This window comes from Rana temporaria, chromosome 1, assembly GCF_905171775.1.
Source record: "Rana temporaria chromosome 1, aRanTem1.1, whole genome shotgun sequence".
In the NCBI taxonomy this organism is placed as follows: domain Eukaryota; kingdom Metazoa; phylum Chordata; class Amphibia; order Anura; family Ranidae; genus Rana; species Rana temporaria.
Window position 1 is genome coordinate 204834259 of NC_053489.1, and position 21103 is coordinate 204855361.

Sequence of the window (21103 nt, forward strand, 5' to 3'; positions counted from 1 at the left end):
CCCTTTTAATAAAAAGAAATAAAAAATATATACAAAAAATATATTATTATTTTTTAAAAAGGGGGGTTGCCATCTGGGGCCCTGAGGACCTCTGGGCCCTTTAATATTTTTTTTTTTATAAAAAGAAATTACAAAAAAAGGGGGGTTGCCATCCGGGACCTCTGGGCCATTTAATAAAAAAAAAAAAGAAACCTCTGGGCCCTTTAATAAAAAAAAATATATAAACAAAAAAAAAACATTTATGAAAAAATAAAAAAAGGGGGTTTGCCACATGGGGCCCTGGGGACCTCTCAGCCCTTTAATAATAATAATATATATATATATATTATAAAAATAAAATATAACATTTATTTTATTTTTTTATAAAAAAAAAGGGGGATTGCCATCCGGGGCCCTGAGGACCTCTGGGCCCTTTAATAATAATAATAATAATAATAATAAAATTAAAATAAATAAAAAAATATATAAAAAGAAGATGGGGGTTGTAACCCGGGGCCCTGAGGATCTCCGGCCCCAAGGGATCTCCGGACTTCTAAAAAAAAAAAAAATGGACTAAAAAAAGTCAGATGGACTTTTTTCATCGGACAAACCGATCGTGTGTGGGCCCCATCGGTCTTTTTTCCATCGGTGTAAAAAAATAGAACATGTTTTAAAATTTTTCGATGGATAAAAAAACGATAGTAAATTCCGATCGTCAGTGTGCAACTCCATCGGAGAAAAATCCATGCATGCTCAGAATCAAGTCAACGCATGCTCGGAAGCATTTTTTTCAGCTCCTCATAGTGTTTTACGTCACAGCGTTTTGGCACGATCGGAATTTAGTCTGATAGTGTGTATGCAAGACTGATGAAAGTCAGCTTCATCGGAATTCCGAGGAAAAAATCCATTGGATTTTATTCCATCAGAAATCCGATCGTGTGTACACGGCTTTAGTCTAAGTTCTATGGTTGCAATGATACTTGAGAGTTTAAAGCGGGAGTTCACCCGAATTTTTTTTTTTAACATTAGATTGATGCTCATTTTGTCAAGGGGAATCTGGTGTGTTTTTTTAAATCGAAGCAGTACTTACCGTTTTAGAGAGAGATCTTCTCCGCCGCTTCCGGGTATGGTCTTCGGGACTGGGCGTTCCTATTTGATTGACAGGCTTCCGACGGTCGCATACATCGCGTCACGAGTAGCCGAAAGAAGCCAAACGTATGTGCGGCTCTATACGGCGCCTGCGCACCGACGTTCGTCTACTTTCGGAAAATCGTGACGCGATGTATGCGACCGTCGGAAGCCTGTCAATCAAATAGGAATGCCCATACCCGGAAGCGGCGGAGAAGATCTCTCTCTAAAACAGTAAGTACAGCTTTGATTTAAAAAAAAACACCCGATTCCCCTTAACAAAACGAGCCTTAATCTAATGTTAAAAATTAACTTTTTGGGTGAACTTCCACTTTAATAAAAACCCATATAGAAGAGTTTTTGCTGGAAAATAACATTAAGCAATAGTCAGCATGGATTTACAAAAGACAAATTTCTTTTTATGAGTAGGTAAGCAAAAACTTCTGCAAAGGAGTGGCTGTTTACATAGTATACTTGGATTTTGCCAAAGCGTTTAACACAGTTCACCACATGCAGCTAATATGTAAGGTAAATTCTACAGGCTTAGAAAATTCAGGTTCTAAATGGATAGAAAGATGTATTCAGAGAATAGTATTAATGATACTATTATCATGGTGTAAGGTTATTAGTGGTCAGGGCCGTCTTTAATATGGTTTGGGCCCTGGGCAAAAAAAATTTTTGGGCCCCCCTCCAGCTTATTTTGGGCCTGGCTGGTTCACATGTATGTTTTGGGCGGTCCTCATTTGTGCAGGCACAGCAGCCCATTGATTTGAATGGGCTGCCATGCCATTGTTTCCTGCCTATGGTTCCTTTGATCGCTCCATCTGTTACTTGGATGCCTTGAAATCCATTCTGCTTTTGCACCATGCTACTTACCTGCAGTTCTTGCACACACAAACGCACTGTGTTTTTAAAAGCGTGACCTAAACGTCTAAAAATGCAGCAAGTTTGACAGTGCGGGAACTGCAGATAAGTCACAGCAGACAGCAGAATGGACAGACAGTGCTGTATTTCAGTGCTTGATGGGCATAGGTGTGCCGTGTGCGCAGCCTATTACATGAGGCATGTGCTTTTCTTTGCAGGAAACGCAGGCATGGCGGTCCATTCAAATGAATGGGCTGCTGTGCCTGCGCAAATGTGGGCCGCCAAAACACATACATGTGAACCAGCCAGGCCCAAAATAAGCCCATCAAGCAGTTAAATACAGACAGTAATGCCATGTGCTCTGAGGCTTTACTCAGCCTGGACTGCAGGTCTGGTCTGTGATTTAAAGAGTTCCTCTATTTTACACATGGCATGGCATGGGGTCCCATGGTGCTAAAGCAGAATGGAGAGACGGTGCTGTGACCCCATGCCATGTGTAAAATAGAGGAACTTTTTAAAACACTGACCAGACCTGCAGTGAATCATCAAATATTATAAAGACTTTGGGCACACTCTACAGAAAACTTCTATTTACAATATAGATTAGCAAACAGTGACTTTCCTTTGAGGAGCAGAACATGAAGAAGTCAGCCTCGGGAAGAGCAAACTGGGGATGTTATAAAATCACATTCTAATTCACTTTTATATACAAGCAGCACCCAGTGGCAGGAAGGGAGAAGTGCACGTCTAAAGGGAAGCCAGGGGTGCTGTACATTTTAAAACACTGGGAAGGGAAGCAGTACTGTCACTGGCTGCGTGCCGCTGATGATTTTCAGCCTGATTTGTGGGCAGCAAAGGGGCTTAACGGGAGGCAGGGCCGCCATCAGGAATTATGGAGCCACTTACACAGCTTCAGGCATGGGCCCCCTGGAGCAGAGAACCGGGATACGGGGGTGCTGCCGCCTGAAATTGAGAAGCAGGGGGGGGGCTGCCGCAAATATAGAAGCGGGGGGCCCTTTACAAAAAAAGAAATAAAAAAAGAAATAAAGAAAAAATATATAAAAAAAGGGGTGTAGCCATCCGGGGCCCTGGGGACCTCTGGGCCCTTTAATAAAAAGGAAAAAAGAAATAAAAAATATATTTTAAAAAGGGGGTTGCCATCTGGGGCCCTCTGGGCCCTTTAATAAAAAGAAAAAATATATATAAAAAATATATTTTAAAAAGGGGGTTGCCATCTGGGGCCCTGGGCCCTTTAATAAAAAGAAAAAAAGAAAAAATATATATAAAAAATATATTTTAAAAAGGGGGTTGCCATCTGGGGCCCTGGGGACCTCTGGGCCCTTTAATATTATTTTTTTTAATAAAAATTAATTACAAAAAAAGGGGGTTGCCATCCGGGACCTCTGGGCCCTTTAATAAAAAAAAAATATATATATATATAAAAAAGAAACATTTATATAAAAAAAAGGGGGGGTTGCCATCCAGGGCCCTGGGGACCTCTGGGCCCTTTAATAAAATTATATATATATATATATATATATATATATATATATATATATATATATATATAAACAAAAATAAAGGGTGTTTGCCACATGGGGCCCTGGGGACCTCTGAGCCCTTTAATAATAAAAATATAATATATATATATATAAAATAATGTATAAAAAATAACGTTTTTTATAAAAAAAAAAGGGGGGTTGCCATCCGGGGCCCTGGGGACCTCTGGGTCCTTTAATAATAATAATAATAATAATAATAATAACATTTATATATAATAAATATAATATAATATAATAAATAATAATTAATATTATAATATAATAAATAATAATATAATAAATAAAGAAATATATAAAAAAAAAAATTTTTTATAAAAAAAGGGGGGTTGTCATCCGGGGCCCTGGGGAACTACAGGCCCCTGGGGACCCCCAGACCTCTAAAAAAAAATTGTCCCTTTAATTGGCCTCCGGGCCCCTGAGGACCCCTAAAAAAAATTGTCCCTTTTAATAAAAAATAAAAATATATAAAAAAAAATGTTTTTTTTATTTAAAAATAAATAAAAAAGGGGGGTTGCCATCTGGGGCCCTCCGGGCCCCTGGGGGCCTCCGGAGGTTGCTTTGGGCCCCCAACAGTGACAGGGCCCAGGGCACCTGCCCCATTTGCCCTGCGGTAAAGACGGCCCTGTTAGTGGTTATTAGTGGTGTACCCCAAGGTTCTGTGTTGAGGCCTGTACTGTGTTGAGGCCTGTACTTTTTAACATATTTATAAATGATATTGGGTCTGAGATTAAGAGCACCATTTCAGTGCTTGCAGATGACACCAAGCTATGCAGTGGAATAACGATCTTGCAGGATGTCTTCAAGTTACAAGCCGACCTCAATGCACTGTTTATTTGGGCAATTATGTGGAAAATGAGGTTTAATGTTGATAAAAGTAAAGGTATGCATCTGGGGGCTAATAAAATGCATGCGTCACACTAGGAGGAGAACAGCTGGGGAAGTCAATAGTGGAGAAGGATCTGGGTGTTCTGGTAGATCATAGACTTACCGGTAATGATAGCATGCAATTCCGTGCCGCAGCTTCTAAAGCTAGCAAAATGATTTCTTGTAATAAAAGAGGCATAAGCGAGAGAGAGAGACATAATGTTGCCCCTGTACAAATCGTTAGTAGATCCTCATCCATAATATGCAGCTCAATTTTGGGCACCAGTTCACAAAAAGGATGTCAGCGAAGTGCAAAAAGTGCAGAGAAGGGAAACCAAACTGATAAGAGGCATGGAAGAGCTCAGCTATGAGGAAAGATTAGCTGAACTGAATTTATTCTCTCTTGAGAAGAGGAGATTAAGAAGGGATATGATCAACATGTATAAATACATTAATGGTCCATATAGTGAGCTTGGTGTAGAGTTATTCACTTTCTGGTCATTACAGAGGACAAGGGGCACTCTCTATGTCTGGAGGAAAAGAGATTGAGGGCCGGTTCACACTATGCATGCACAAGAACGCGCTGTGCATTCCTGTGTATTTTCACATGTGGTTCTGTACAGTGCGATTTCAGCCCATTTTATTTGATAGGTGTAGCATTACCCCCGAAGGAGCTGCTGGTTGTTTTGGGTGGCACATTAACCTCGTGGCTCCCCCGAATTCCTAGGGGTGAATGATGCGTATTGCATTTAGTAGAAGTAAAGGAATGTCCGCAACAGGTGCTCTTTGCTGTGCTCTTTATTACCCAACCGGGTAAAAACAATAAACTTGTGGTGAGGAAAGTAAAGTTGAAGAAGAAAAGAGAACTGCAGATTCAGGCGTGATGATAGGGAAACAATCCTGCTCCCAAGCGTAACACTTTTCTGCGCCACTCCTATGTGAGTGGGCTTAGCGTACCCGGACAGGCCTCTCTCACTGACTTGGCAGCCGGATTATCACTTAAACATTTGTAGGATAAAGTCTCTGCCACAGACCCTCCTTGGTGACTGTCAGGGAAACACCTCTAATAAAAAAGGGAAGTCGCGCTAATTGAAATTAATATAAATAATAATGAAACACCAGTGACTAATGAAATCAAATAATTCGATGTATGGTGATAAACACCATCAATGAAGTAAGTGCAAGTTGTGATAAACTCCTAAATGATATGAATGTCTCTGTAATCAATAAGAACACATTAACAGTCCAAATGAGCCAAGAGGTTAAAAGCAGTCCACAGGTGTGTGATGAAAGGAATCTTTAGGTAACAGTGATGACGACCACGCTGTGTTTAAAACCAACAGGAGACCTCCACCACAGATAATACTGACTCTTACCAGAATTCAGTAAATAATAAGCATGAAATCAAATCCAGCAGCAGCCCACAAGATTGTCTTCAACCAGCGGTATCCATGTATTAGTAATCACCATTAAAATCCAGGAGTTTTCTCCCCTGATGTGTGCTCTTCTGCAGGACTTGTTCTGATGACAGCTTCTAGTAAAGTGAAGTTTGTGATAGGGAAACACCTCTGCCACAGGCCTTCTCTGATTTTGTAGTTGCGGAGCTAATCCTCCTTATATGAATTACGCCTGGATCTCCTTCAACTTGTCGCCCAGGTACCGACTGACAGGTGATCAATCCCTCAGTGTCCAGATACCTCGATCCCCGGTGGTTTGTCGAGGCCCTTTTGGACCACCAGCTTCTCAATGGCGCTCCTCAGACGGACTCCCCACCGAACAGCAATACAGCTTAGTATCCTCAAAGGTGGGAACCCAGTCGCACACTGGGTCCCCGTCGCTGTTCAGATGCTCCGGGCCATCATGGTCCCGAAACCAGGAACATCGCGTGGCACGCACGCCCCGGCCAGGTAGGCCATAACGCAGGGGTGCTGTGATGTGGTCACCCAGTCGCACACTGGGTCCCCGTCGCTGTTCAGATGCTCCGGGCCATCATGGTCCCGAAACCAGGAACATCGCGTGGCACGCACGCCCCGGCCAGGTAGGCCATAACGCAGGGGTGCTGTGATGTGGTCACCCTAAAGGTGGGTGCCACACTCGAGGAAGAAAACCCAGAACCAATGGCGTCTGACTCATAAATACCCCTCCCCAGCATGCACAGCGAGGCGAAACCCTGCTGATTGGCTGCTGGGAAAGAGTACCCAACCTTGACTCCACGACTGCCACCTGCATCACCGGGGGTGGAAGAACGCCCCAGCGCAACAGAATGTGTCCACAGCACAGCCAAGCTGAGACAGAGACCCTGTTTTTCACATAACAATTAGGATCAGAGTTTAACTACACTCTGATCTCCCTCCAAATTTAACTAGCACCGGTACCATAAAGTACCCAGGCACTACATAGGGATAAAATCACAACGCACAAAAAGAAGTGCATGCAGGACTTTTTAAAACGCAGTGCAACTGGATAGCGTGGTACAAAAGTACCATTTAATCTGATGCGGGCAGGTGCAGGCAAACATACTGCATTTGCAACCTGCATTTGAGGTGTTTCATTAACGTTGTATTGACACCCACTACAGATCGCAAACGGAGTGCATTTTCCATCAATGTGAATCGCACAGGAACGCACATCACGTTCTTGTACAATTCATGTGCGGGCATGGTGTGAACAGACCCTTAACCGTGATACAGAAAGACTTCACAGTAAGGCCCCTTTCACATTGAGGCGTTTTTCATGCGGTACAGCACTAAAAATAGTGCTGCTATACCGCATGAAAAAACCTGCCCTGTAGTGTTCAATGTGAAAGCCCGAAGGCTTTCACATTGAAGCGGTGCGCTAGCAGGAGCGCTCCAAAAGTCCTGCTAGCCGCATCTTTACCGCAGTATAGGAGCGGTGTGTTCACCGCTCCTATACCGCACCTTCCCATTGAAATCAATGGGGAAGCGCGGTAATACCGCCCGCAACGCGGGCGGTATTAACCCTTTTTCGGCCGCTAGCGGGGGTTAAAACCTCACCGCTAGTGCCCGAATATCGCAGTAAATACGACGGTATAGCCGCGCTACAAATAGCGCGGCTATACCGTCACCGCGGCTCCACGCCTCAATGTGAAAGAGGTCTAAGAGCTGTGAAAATATATACTAGACTCCTTCAAGAACTGGTTCTGGCCAGCTCAGTAGATTGTTTTAAAAAAAGGATTGGATATATTCCTAAATGCACAAAATATAACTGGATATTAATGTTTAGAGGTAATAATGACAGGGGTAGTTGATCCAGGGAATATCTAATCGCCTCACGGGGGATCGGAAAGGATTTTTTTCCCCCACTGGAATAAACTGGATCATGCTTTATTGGATTTTTTTGCCTTTCTCTGGATCATCTGTTAGTATAGGATAGTATATGGAAGTTTTCTATTTGGGTGTGTGTGTTTTTTTTGGGGGTTGAACTTAGAGCCGCATGATTAATCATTAAGAATCAAAATCACACCGTATTTGCGCAGTGGTTTGTCAAACACAATTTTTTTGAAAAAATACACTTTAATGAATAAAAAAAAAAAAAAAAACGAAACAGTAAAGTTAGCCCAATTTTTTTTGTATAATGTGAAAGAAGATGTTACACTGCAAGAATCGTGATCTTTATTCTAAGCATTCTCATTTTAGCCAGAATCGTGCAGCTCTAGTTGAACTAGATGGACTAGTATCTTCTTTCAACTTGACTAACTATGCAACTATAGATAAGCATGGCTTAGAAGGGGTTAATTTGTGCTATGGTTAGGGATTAGCAGTTAACCTAAGAGCCGGTTCACACAGGCGCGACTCGTCAGGCGGCTTAGCCGCCTGACAAGTCGCGCTCCGTTCTGTACAATGGAACCGTTCAAATAGGAGCGAACTCAAGTCGCTCCAACTTAGAAAAAGGTTCCTATACTATTTTGGGACGACTTCAGGGCGACTTGCATTGACTTCAATGCAGAAGTAATTTTGCAAGTCGCCTCTGAAGTCGTGGGCAGATCGCCTTGCCGAGTCGTGCTGCCCCAGTGTAAACCGGCTCTAAGGCCGCGTACACACGATCAGTCCATCTGATTAGAACGGTCCGAAAGACCGCTTTCATCGGTTAACTGATGAAGCTGACTGATGGTCTGATGTGCCTACACACCATCGGTTAAAAAAACGATCGTGTCAGAACGCGGTGACGTAAAACACACGCCGTGCTGAAAAAAACAAAGTTTAATGCTTCCAAGCATGCGTCGACTTGATTCTGAGCCTTTTGACCGATGCTTTTGTATACTAACGATCGGTTTCGACCCACCGGTTAGGCGCCCATCGGTCAAATTTTAAAGCAAGTTCTCTTTTTTTTTTGACCGAAGGATAACTGACCGATGGGGCCCACACACGATCGGTTTGGATCGATGAAACGGTCCTTCAGTCCGTTTTCATCGGTTTTGACCGATCGTGTGCACGCGGCCTAAGGGTTAATGTTAGGTTTAGGGGACTTTTTATTTCAGCTACTGGGAAAAAAAGAGTGACCACTGTTATATTGGTATATATAACAAAGACTGTTTTGATATATACATCAATATACACACAGGCACCCTGGGGTCTATGTACATGACAAAGTAATTGATATTTTTCAGGACCTGACAGAAATTGCTTGTATATTTCAAACCACAAACTAGTACTTTTTTGGTACCCTGTGGTTTTAGCATTATTTCACTGAAATGGCTTGACATTTCCAGCCGTCACACAGCTTGACATTCAAAAGCTCAGTGTGGTTAAACTGTAAAACATTTGTCCTGAGTATAATTTAGTGACCAAACAAATTGGGATAGATGTACCAGCAGCAGATTTTTCCTTATGTCCTGACAACTTCATTTTACAGTGTACCATTTCCCCTCCAGATTTTCTGTTTCATAAAACTGTCCAGAACTTACTTTGTGGCCTAGCTTTCCAGGACACCCATTCCATTGAAATATATTATTGCTGTAAAAATTGCTAGTGAAACACAATTTATGGGGGTGAAAGTAACAACAGATGTTTCATAAGGCCTCTTACCGGTCTTCTTACGTGTCTAGAAAACTAAGTCCTGAACTGAGACGGAAGATATTCCAGCTACCCTCAACACCTCACACACATATATTTTGCAGTATTAACTACAGTTTGAAAGAATCCACTGCTAAGCACGTAACTAAATACTTTTCAGTGATGACATCAACAGATTGTATATTACCATTAGACATTGTATGTTTAAAAGGTTTGTGGCCAATAGTGTCATAATTATGAATTAGGCATTTGTTTGCACATCAATAATAATCTCACGATTTATGCCGCGTACACACAATCGTATATTCCGACAAGAAAAGTCTGATGTGAGCTTTTGGTCGGAAATTCCGACCTTGTGTATGCTCCATTGGACTTTTGCTGTCAGAGTTTCCACCAACAAAAGATTGAGAGCAGGTTCTCTATTTTTTCGAAGGAAAAAGTTCCTAATGGAAAATCCGCTCGTCTGTATGCAATTCCGACGCGGAAAAAAAAACACGCATGCTCAGAATCAAGCAGAAGAGCAGAACTGCCTATTGAATTTCATTGATCTCAGCTCGCCGTACGTCTTGTACGTCACCGCGTTCTTGACAGTCGGAATTTTCGACGAGATTTGTGTGACCGTGTGTATGCAACACAAGTTTGGGCCAAAATTCCGTCAGAAAAAATCCATGGTCCCGATTGTGTGTACGCGATCGTGTGTCACTCAGCTAACAAGAAATATATTGAAAACATGCTTAAAAGGGGTTGTAAACCCTCAAGCATAACATAACATACAGCATAAGAAGCCCCACTTTTACTTACCTCAGTCCCGTAACTCCCACGATGGGAACAAGCACACCAGCTCCGGCCGGTGTCTCGTGTCCTGATTCGATAGATTGATAGCAGCACAGCCATTGGCTCCCGCTGCTGTCATTCAATTTCAAGGACGTGGGCACAGGGGGTAGGGGCCGAGTCCTGCTGTCTGTGTCAATAGACGCAGCAGTAGGACTCGGGAGCGCACCTGTATGGGTGCCCCAAAGGAAAGTACTTCTCTGACGGGGCACGCGAGGAGAGGAGGAGCCACCAGCGCTGGTGAGGGACCCCAGAAGAAGAGGATCAGGGCCATTCTGTGCAAAACCAACTGCAAAGAGGAGGTAAGTATGATATGTTTGTTATTTTTTGTTTTAAACAAGGGTTTAGTAACCCTTTAAAGTGTTACTAAACCCAGGACCCTGCATTCACTATATCTGGCCTCCCACAGTACACAGAACATGAAAAGATTGTAGGCTCCAACTAGCAGGGCCCTCTCATCCCTCCTGTATTAATTTGTATTGTAACTGTACTGTCTGCCCTCATGTTGTATAAGTGCTGCACAAGCTGTTGGCGCTATATAAATCCTGTATAATAATAATAATAATAATTATTGCAAAATGCAATCATTTTGGTAAATAAAAACCGCTAAATAACTTTTCTCATCAGCAGTATATAGCAGCCTTGTGACTTCTATCAGTGTCCAGTAAAGAGTAAAGATTGTAGGAGAAATTTTCATTCTCCCTTGATTGTCCTATATGGCCGCAGGACCCCTGACTCTCTGTCTGGACAATGCTGATTGGCCCTGTGCTAATCGCATGTACTCTCCAAAGAAAAAAAAATCTCTAGCAATAAACACCAAACCAAGCATGTGCAGCGTGCCTCCAATACTCCGTTCTATCAGGAGATGGATTGGGGACTGTGGAAGAAGGGGAGGATCAGAGAAGGCAGGATCAAACAGCCTTTTTACACAATGCAAAGAATTAACCCCTTAGGCTTCACAGTGAGTATAACAAGCATATATTTACTGCATACACAAATTATTTTATTGTTGTGGGGTTAGTAACACTTTAATGCCTACCCAATTCATTGCTCTTCTGGTTTTTTTTTTGTTTTTTTTTTATATTATGTGCCTACATTCCCTTTAAATTTCTCAGATTTTCTGTTGATAGAGCTGCAGATTTGATTTTATCCATGACAGGGCTGCAGAGTCCAAATTGAATAATTATGGGCATACCCAAAAAAGAAAAGTAAGGGGTAGATCCACGTATGATGTGAAATGTGAAATGTGAAATACGCTACGCCGCTGTAACTTACCTGGCTTTGGTTTGAATCCTCAATGAATTTGCGCCGTAAGTTAAGGTGGTGTAGTGTATCTCTCGCGGCGGATTTCAAATTGGGTGGGTAGGGGGCGTGTTTCATTTAAATGAAGCGCGTCCCCGCGCCGAACGAACTGCGCATGCGCCGTCCCTAAAATTTCCCGCCCGTGCATTGCGCTAAATGACGTCGCAAGGACGTCATTGTTTTCAACGTGAACGTAAATGGCGTCCAGCCCCATTCACGGACGACTTACGCAAACGACGTAAAATTTTCAAAATTAGACGTGGGAACGATGGCCATACTTAACATTGAGTACGCCACCAGATAGCAGCTTTAACTATACGCCGGAAAAAGCCGAACGGAAACAACGTAAAAAAATGAGACGGCCGCTCGTACGTTCGTGGATCGTCGGAAATAGCTAATTTGCATACTCTGCGCGGATTATGACGTGAACTCCACCTAGCGGACCCTGAAAAATTGCATCTAAGATCCGACGGCGTACGAAGACGTACGCCTGTCGGATCTAACACAGATGCCGTCGTATCTTGTTTTGGGGATACCAAAACAAAGATATGACGCGCAAAATTTGAAATTACGCGGCGTATCAAGAGATACGCCGCGTAATTTCTTTGAGGATCTGCCCCTAAGACTTTAAAATTTGTTCTGCCAATAATTAGTCTTTATTCCTGAGATCTGATTGTAATGAATTTTCACTGTTTGGGCTTTTCTATTGGAGTATCTTTTCAAAGAAAAAGTCTCCCTACAGAGTTCAAAACAATTGACTATGGTGTGACCAGAATACCAATGTATGTATTAGTACATATATACCTTTTTGTAGGCAAAAGCAATGTTTTGCTAAGGACAATGAGGTGAATGCATTTTTATTAACTGACAGCATCAGCATTCTCAGCATCCTAAACCAAGGAAGGCGTAAAATGATGATGAACAAAAAGAAGAAAGAATACAATTATTTTTTTCTGGATTGCAGCATTATAGGTTTCCAACTGCAGAGGATAGAACATTTAGCAGAATTTATCTGTTTTTTACAAATGTTCAGAAGCACTAAACACAATGGGGCAGATCCACAAAAGAATTACGCCGGCGTATCTATTGATACACCGGCGTAATTTTAAATTTCCCGCGTCGTATCTTTGTTTTGTATCTTCAAAACAAGATACGACTGCATCTCGGGTCGATCCGACAGGCGTACGTCTTAGTACGCCGTCGGATCTAAGATGCAATTTTTCGGCGGCCTCTAGGTGGCGTTTCCGTCGAATTCCGCATCAAGTATGCAAATTAGCTAGTTACGGCGATCCACGAACATACATCCGGCCCACGCATTTTTTTTTACGTCGTTTGCGTTCGGCTTTTTCCGGGGTATAGTTAAAGCTACTGTTATGAGGCGTACTCAATGTTAAGTATGGCCATCTTTCCCGCGTCGAAATTTGAATTTTTTACGTCGTTTGCGTAAGTCGTTCGCGAATAGGGATTTGCGTAGAATGACGTCACCGTTGGAAGCATTGGCTTGTTCCGGGTTAATTTCGAGGATGCGCACTGGGATACCCCCACGGACGGCGCATGCGCAGTTCAAAAAACACTTTGTTTACGTCGGGTCACGACGTATTTACATAAAACACGCCCCCATCACAGAGATTTGAATGCCGCGCCATTACGCCGCCAAAGATACACTACGCCGCCGTAACTTATGGCGCGGATTCTTTGTGGATTTGAAAAAAAAAGTAAGTTACGGCAGCGTAGTGTATCTTAGCTACGCTACGCCCGGCGGATAAATGCGCCGCTGTACGTGGATCTGCCCCAATAACTGCATTGCTAAATTATCATGTTTAAAATGAGTATGTTACATGTAAAAAAAAATGTAAACATGGTACTGGTTATGTAGAAGAATACAAGAACAACTGTTACTTGAGGTGTGATGTGATCTGTCCAGTTTTGGGTGCACCACTTCACAATGGTATGACATTGCAATGCTGCAGTGCAAATGACTGTTCTATGATGTATCAATTTAGTGATACCTTACACCTCCAAAAAGCAATTAGACCTTTGAGAACCTGCAAGTCCACTGCTTTTGACTGTCAGCTCATCATTGCCAGTAGAATGGACATACAACCGTCATTAATTAAAAAAAACATTTGAAAGTCTGGATTTCCAGGCAGTCATTAGGACACTATGCAGTTTGGGAATGAGAAAGCAGCTGATGTAATTACAATGAGAATGAAAATGGCCTTACTGTAATAACCCAGAGAGCAAGCAATTGAGTTGCAAGTTTGAAAATGACTTGCTAAGCTATTGCTGGACTTGCCAGGCTTCACAAGTTTGTTAAACAATTGCAGCAAGTTCACATTGCATGACTCCAGATCAGCTTTCTTTGCAAACATTCTGCAAGTCTGCTGCAAGTTCTGGTTCAGGTATGTTGGGCAATAGTCATCCCACCACAGGGGTCACTGTGCCTGAATTTGGAAAAGTGTCAACTAGAACTTGTGCTTCAAGCGCTCTGCAAGTGTACAACTTGCCAGTGAAAATGTGCAGCAAGTTAACAAGACTTATGCCGAGTACACACGACCGTTTTTCGGGTTGTAAAAAATGAAGTTTTTTTTAATGTCATTAAAAACAATCATGTGTGGGCTCCAGAGCATTTTTCACGGTGTAAAAAATGAGCATTCAAAATTTCGAACATGCTCTAATTTTTCACGTCGTAAAAAATGGTCGTGTGTGGGCTTTAACGACGTGAAAAAAACGCGCGTGCTCAGAAGCAAGTTATGAGACGGGAGCGCTCGTTCTGGTAAAACTAGCGTTCGTAATGGAGTAAGCATATTCATCACGCCTGTAACAGACTGAAAAGCGCGAATAGTCTTTTACTAACACAAAATCAGCAAAAGCAGCCCAAAGCGTGGCACCATCCGAATGGAACTTCCCCTTTATAGTGCCCTCGTACGTGTTGTACGTCACCACGCTTTGCTAGAGCATTTTTTTTTTCACGATCATGTGTAGGCAAGGCCGTTTTAATGATCGGGTTGAAAAAAAACATTGTTTTTTCTAGACCATTAAAAACGTAATTTTTTACAACCCGAAAAACGGTTATGTGTACGCGGCATTACAATTCAACACTGCCACAAATTTGAGGCAAGTTATCCTTGCTATCTGGGAAAATAATGGCATTGTTGTCCAGTATGCTGACTCAAGACTATGGGGAAAAGATCTGGATCTCACTTACCTTGCCCCTGACCTCACCACTATCTGAGGAAGCAGTGTTTAGAAAAAATAGAAAACTTGCCGTGATCACTTTTGTTCCCCTCTGAAAGAAGTGGTGCTTGCAGGGTTTCCTCCTCGTTTGCTCCTCCTTATCTTGTTCATTAACTTGCCTTCTGATCCTACTTTTTGAGGGTGGTCTAAACCTTAATGCATGCCTTATAGGTTGGCCTTAGGCCTCGTACACACAACGGGACATGTCCGATGAAAACGGTCCGCGGACCGTTTTCATCGGACATGTCCACTGGCGGATTTTGGTCTGATGGCTGTACACACCATCAGACCAAATTTCCCGCGGACAGCGAACACGGTGACGTGTGCGCGACCCTGGAAGGTCAATGCTTCCACGCATGCGTCGAATCACTTCGACGCATGCAAGGGCTTTCGGCCGAGCGGACATGTCCGGTGAGTCGTACAGACGACCGAACATGTCCAACGGACAGGCTTCCAGCGGACATGTTTCTTAGCATGCTAAGAAACATTTGTCCGCTGGAAACCTGTCCGATCCGCCGGAAAATTGGCTGGTCGGCCATACAGACGACCGAACATGTCCGCGGAAACTGGTCCGCCGGACCAGTTTCAGCGGACATGTTCGGTCGTGTGTACGAGGCCTTAGTCTTCAGCTACAAATTTTGCTCATATATTTTTATTATACTGTCTACAATGCTCCACACAAGGACAACCAAGGAGTAAGAGGCAAGGACACTGGCAATATAGCCTGACAATGCTTGTGCTACAGTGCTTTTATTTTTTCTTATTTCACACACATTATTGGGTGGTTCACAAAAATATATCTATGTAGCGCTGGTCTCCCAACGAGTCGGTAGAAGTTTCCCTTGTTGCCTGTAGGTGGTGTTACCACTTCAGGCCCATGTTTGAACTCGAGCAGACCATAGTATGTTGGGTGACCCCTCTCGGCAGCAGCCCAGTGGGAGTGGTGCCCCGCTGTGTATGCTGGGAGGGGCAGACACCGTTTTTCGGTGTCCTTCGCCTCGTGGCCCTCCTGGCACGAGGAGAGGCTGTGTTCCTGTCGAGTAGGACCAGCTATGCTGGCTGGGGCCTATGGTTCTACAGGGGATCTCAAGCTGTCCATCCAAGTGGAGGAAGCCACTTAGCGAAGGAAACCGGGGGAGGACCTACCCTGGAGGAGACAAGCAAGGAAAGCTGATGTCTCGGGATAGGCCTGGTGACCTCGTTAAGGAAAAGGGATCCACTATGCAAGTTGTCTTACAGTCCGCCGGATTGGCTTAAAGGCTCTTTGGCTGTAAGGCAGGAAGTTTGGGACTTTAAATCCTGTGGTAGAGGATTCCTGACTATCCATTCTGTGTTCTAAGACAGTCTGTGGCAGAGACTGTCTATACTGTCTATACTGTCCCTGCATCATTCCGGCTGCTAAGCCATGTGAGAGGGGTCTCAGGAGTGAGTGGTGAATATTGGAACTTTGAATACTTTTGTGCATTCTGTACCGCGTACTTGAACCTTCCCCTTCTCTCTATACTCTCTACTTCCTTCACAAGTTTTATGCAGCGAAAATAAAGCCTACAGTTGAAGGTTTTACATCTTGTGTGGACATTCCAATTTATACAGACTTTCTTCCCTGGACAACGAACTTAGAGGTAACGTGCAAACCCAAAATCTAAACCAGCAGCTCCTACGGGGGTAGTGCCACATCTAGCTTTACCCTATTTTTTTTCATTAAAAATATGACCAACCAATGATCTGTGAGACATTGATGCTCAATCTGACAATCCTCAGAAAATCTGCAGCACTCAGTGGTCTTTTATTTCCACCCTGCACCTTTCCATTCCTGGTACATTGGATACCATATTACCAATACAAGAGCAGCTACCAAGGACAACAGATGTTAAAACATTAACATAATGAAATCATTAATATAGGTATATGTAGTGTAATATGTTTACCGTATTTTGGCCTAAGGAATTTCAGCTTTGGGACTGGACTGTAATGTCTGATGGAAAGATACCCACTGTGCTTGTTATCTTCTGTCACCTTGGCTTAGCTTGTGTCCCCTTTGCTTAAAACTACAGAAAAATGTAATAAAATAAATATACAGTCTTTGTTTAAAACTCTTGTGACTCATGGATGACTGTCTAATTCCTTGGAGAAAAGACATTCAAGCATTGCAAAATGTTATTTTGTTAGATTGTTGTTTGAGTGATATAACTACTGAATGCTTAAGTGGTGAGACCATGAGGGAAAAAAAGAAGATTCTTTCATAGAGGAAGAGAAGGAGAGTCTTTAATCCTGCACACTTACATATGACCTTGTATGTGAAGGTTGCAGAGAAGGTATTTTTGAATTTATGTTGCAGTGCTTTATTGTTGCACTTATATGCAGTTAAAATTACAAGGAAAGGGTATACCGGTAATCATTTCTATATTTGTTAGTTATTATTAGAGATCAGTGTGGGTATGTCGTCATCTAAGTAAAGCCCCCATCCCTTCAATAATGGTAGAGACAGAGAAAAAAGGGGGTTCTTTGGGACTTTTAAGATGCAACATAACAACTCTAGAAAGTATGTTAAAACTTACAATATTTAATATTGATGAATTTGGTTAAACAGTATATCCATATAAAATTCATGACCCATATCCTATAGTCCTGTGGTCCATAGCAATGTTACAGTGGTGAATCCCAACATGTTTTGCCAGCTGGGCTTCTTTCATCTTTCAAAGGTCATGGCACCCAAGGTTACTTCCTATTAGAAAAATATATAATCAAGTTTATCAGATGGTGTACCCAATGAAGCCAGCCAGATATGGACCATAAGTGACCACAGCAGGAATATAAGGGGCTCAAAAAGATGTGTTACCAAAAACAACCACACAAGAGCATAGAGTCCTTACCACAGGGTGTAGTGACAATATGCTGAAAGCAGCCTGTATACAAGGAAGTCCTGCCCACATGGCTCTGGATAGTTATTAGTAATATTATTAAATTTGCTCACTATTCAACTGTCAAAAGATCTTTCCTCTAAAACAGGGGTCTCAAACTGGCGGCCCTCCAGATGTTGCAAAACTACAAGTTCCAGAAGGCATTGCAAGGTTGACAGTTACAAGCATGACACCCACAGGCAGAGGCATGATGGGACTTGTAGTCTCGCAACAGCTGGAGGGCCACCAGTTTGACACCCCTGCTCTAAAATATATATAAACATATGAGAAAAGGGCTTATTTAAGTAACTGTAACAATAAGCTTTAAAAAAAAAAAAACAGTCCAGGACAACTAACATACGTTGCTGGTTTCCCTAGGAATAAGGATGATTGTCCGCTTACATAGCTTGAAAAACCAAATACAATGCACTTATACTGTTTGTGACAGGAAGTCAGGTAAATCTGTGGGTGTTGTCACTGATGGGACATACATTTCTGCCTTGTTTAGACGATACACAGATTGTTATCGGGCGTCGGCTACAAACGTAGCCAGAGGAAGTCTAGAGGCCGTTAGAAAACTTCAGCTGTTCAGAATGAAGCAATCAAGGCCTTTATAAGTAGCCAGAGGGTTACCACTTGGTTGCTGCATCACTCCTAAGGCTGTGTGAGTAGGAGAGCAGTGTCAGAAAGTCTCCTGACGAGGTTAGAAGACCATTGACTTTTTCCTCTGTTTTCAATGTCAAAAGACTACTGTTTGTGCTGTATGACCAGCATTGTCTGCCCAGCGCTAGGCTGAGCCAGACTCCTTAGATAGGTTCCTGTGTGGAAGGTAGACGCCCAGAGTGGCTAGGATTTATTTTATATTTGATTTTGTTTATGCTGTTTTGGATGCTTGCAATTATATTCCAGCAAGATGGAAAAATAAACCAAAAACTTTATTTTTCAACTGTCTTTGACTGCCAGTCTGTATACAATCAGTGTGTGGTGAACCCAAGCAAGGGGTCACACACCCTGCTACCAAGCTAACCCCTCACATGTTACAAACAGATATTTACCAGTGGAACCTACAGCTGCTGTTTGCAGACTTCATTCATATAGTAACTGTTTGTCATCTCAATATAAAGAGTGGGAGCCCTAACTATCTCTATTCTGCAGGAATGGCAGGTCCATGGTCTTGTCCGCCACTCCTTCCCCCCCAATAACACAGTGCTTCTGTACGGGAGGGTTTTCTATTTAAAGTGTTGGGTATATCTGGTGACCCAAACCTGCACGATTATCTGCTTGAAAGGTTGAGCAGGCACAGAGTAGGAAATGCAAAGCAATGTAAAGTGAATTTAGCCATAGGTTATGCATGTGGCTAAATAATACACGTTTTAAACTTAAAATAATACAATACATGCCCTCAGAAATTGGTGGATATCTGCATTACAATGGCCCGGATTCAAGAAGCAATTGCGCCTGTGTAACCATAGTTACGCAACGCAATTGCTTACTTGCCCCGGCGTAATGAATGCTCCTGATTCAGGAACCTCGTTACGCCGACTGCAGCCTAAGATATGCGCGGCATAAGGCTCTTATGCCCGCATATCTTAGGCTGCATTCTTGCGATGGCCGCTAGGTGGCGTTCCCGTTGTGCTCAGCGTATAGTATGCAAATTGCATACTAACGCCGATTCACAACGTTACGCAAGCCCTGCGTACGCAGTTTACGTCGTTTCCGTACAGCGTTTTTCGCGTAAGGCTGCCCCTGCTATTAGCAGGGGCAGCCAATGTTACGTATAACCGTCGTTCCCGCGTCGCGAAATTTCAAATTTACGTAGTTTGCGTAAGTGATTCGTGAATGGCGCTGCAACGTCATTTGCCGCAATGCACGTCGGGAAAGTTTCCCGACGGAGCATGCGCTCTACGATCGGCGTGGGAACGCGCCTAATTTAAATGATTCCCGCCCCCTACGGGATCATTTAAATTGCGCGCGCTTACGCCGGGCATTTTGCCGGCGCGCCCACGCAATTTACGGAGCTACTGTTCCGTGAATCAAGGGCAGCGCAGTAAATTTGCGGGGGCGCAGGGCAAAAACGTTGCCCTGCGCCTCCGTAAAAAATGCGCAAATCTACCTGAATCCGGGCCAATGTTGCCATCATTTAGGTCAAACTTCGTGTCACATAAATTACTTTTCTCATCTCTGCCCTCAACTTCCGTCACTAACTGTACTGGCACCAGCTTTCTTTAGTAATGCTTTACCCTTAGATACCACAACGAGGAAGTGAAAAACGTTGTTATGCCTTTAAACTTTGATCCATTATTAAAATTCTTACAGGATTTGATGAAGAAAAGTAAAAGCAGAGAATGTGCACAAAGCTATTTTTTTTTTAAGTATAAAACCTGCTTGCTATTGCAAAGCCTATTACTATGGGCAACAGCTTCGCCTTTACTCTAGTTTAGCTCCAGTTTTAATAAGCAGATGGAAAAAATACTTATCTGGCCCTTTATCTAATGAACTCAGGCACATAAGTGCACAAAAGTTTACAAAAGTCTGTACTGCCCCAGAGATAGTTCTTATTTATGACCTTCCTATAAATAAGACTGAAATAACCCACACGGGCCTCTGTTTTCATGCAGATTATGCAAATGTGATGTTGAATTTTCTACATATTTTGCCTTACAGTGACAAACAACTATTTAATATAGCATATCCTCCTTAATTACCAAATAAAATAGCTAAAAAATGTGCAATTACCGTGTATCTGTCTGACTTCTGTATCTTCCACTACTCTTCCTCTCAGTGGCTGATGAGACAACTGTTTGAAAGTTTCACAATGCACCAGCTGGACTGGTGTAGTTGAGCAATGAGTTTGGAGCTAAAGAAATAACTGCAGTTACAACATGTTCTTATCTTTCTAATTAAAATCATCTCAAAGGGCATTTGGACGGAAATCATGTTGCCTACATAGACGATTTCTCTAGGAGTGTGGTTTTAAAACTGCAGAGAATGTAATTAAAAGACTGAATGTACTGTTTGTTACTCCAAATCCCATTGAACTTTCTTCCCAGTTAGATCACTGCCTCATTTTTGATTTAGCACAGCTTTTAGGCTGGGTTCACACCTAAGGCCTCTTTCACACGGAGCGGACCGTTTTTGTGTCCGCTCCGTGTGTGTCGGCTCAGCGGGGATCATCCGTAATCCCGGCTGAGCTGTCGGCAGACAGGGCAGTCCCCGCACACTGTGCAGAGACCGCCCTGTCTTTCCTCCGCTCTCCCCTATGGGGAATCGGATGAAGACGGACCGTCTGTCCATCTTCATCCGATCCGTTCCGCCGGATGGAAGAAAAATAGGGTTTTCTTCCGTCCGCAAAAGCGGATCTTTGCGGACGCGGATGGTTGCGGACGTTGGCGGATGCTCCATC

The 21103-nt window shown here is 43.0% G+C and overlaps 1 protein-coding gene across 1 annotated transcript in view; it reads right to left on the minus strand.

Annotated features, from left to right (window-relative positions):
• TANGO2 (transport and golgi organization 2 homolog) overlaps positions 1-20526 on the minus strand; it is a 177868-nt gene extending 157342 nt beyond the window's left edge. Inside the window, exon 1 of the mRNA XM_040347879.1 lies at positions 20437-20526. The gene's annotated coding sequence lies outside the window, so the exon portion shown is untranslated. The remainder of the gene's footprint in view (positions 1-20436) is intronic.
• Positions 20527-21103: the final 577 nt, after the last annotated feature.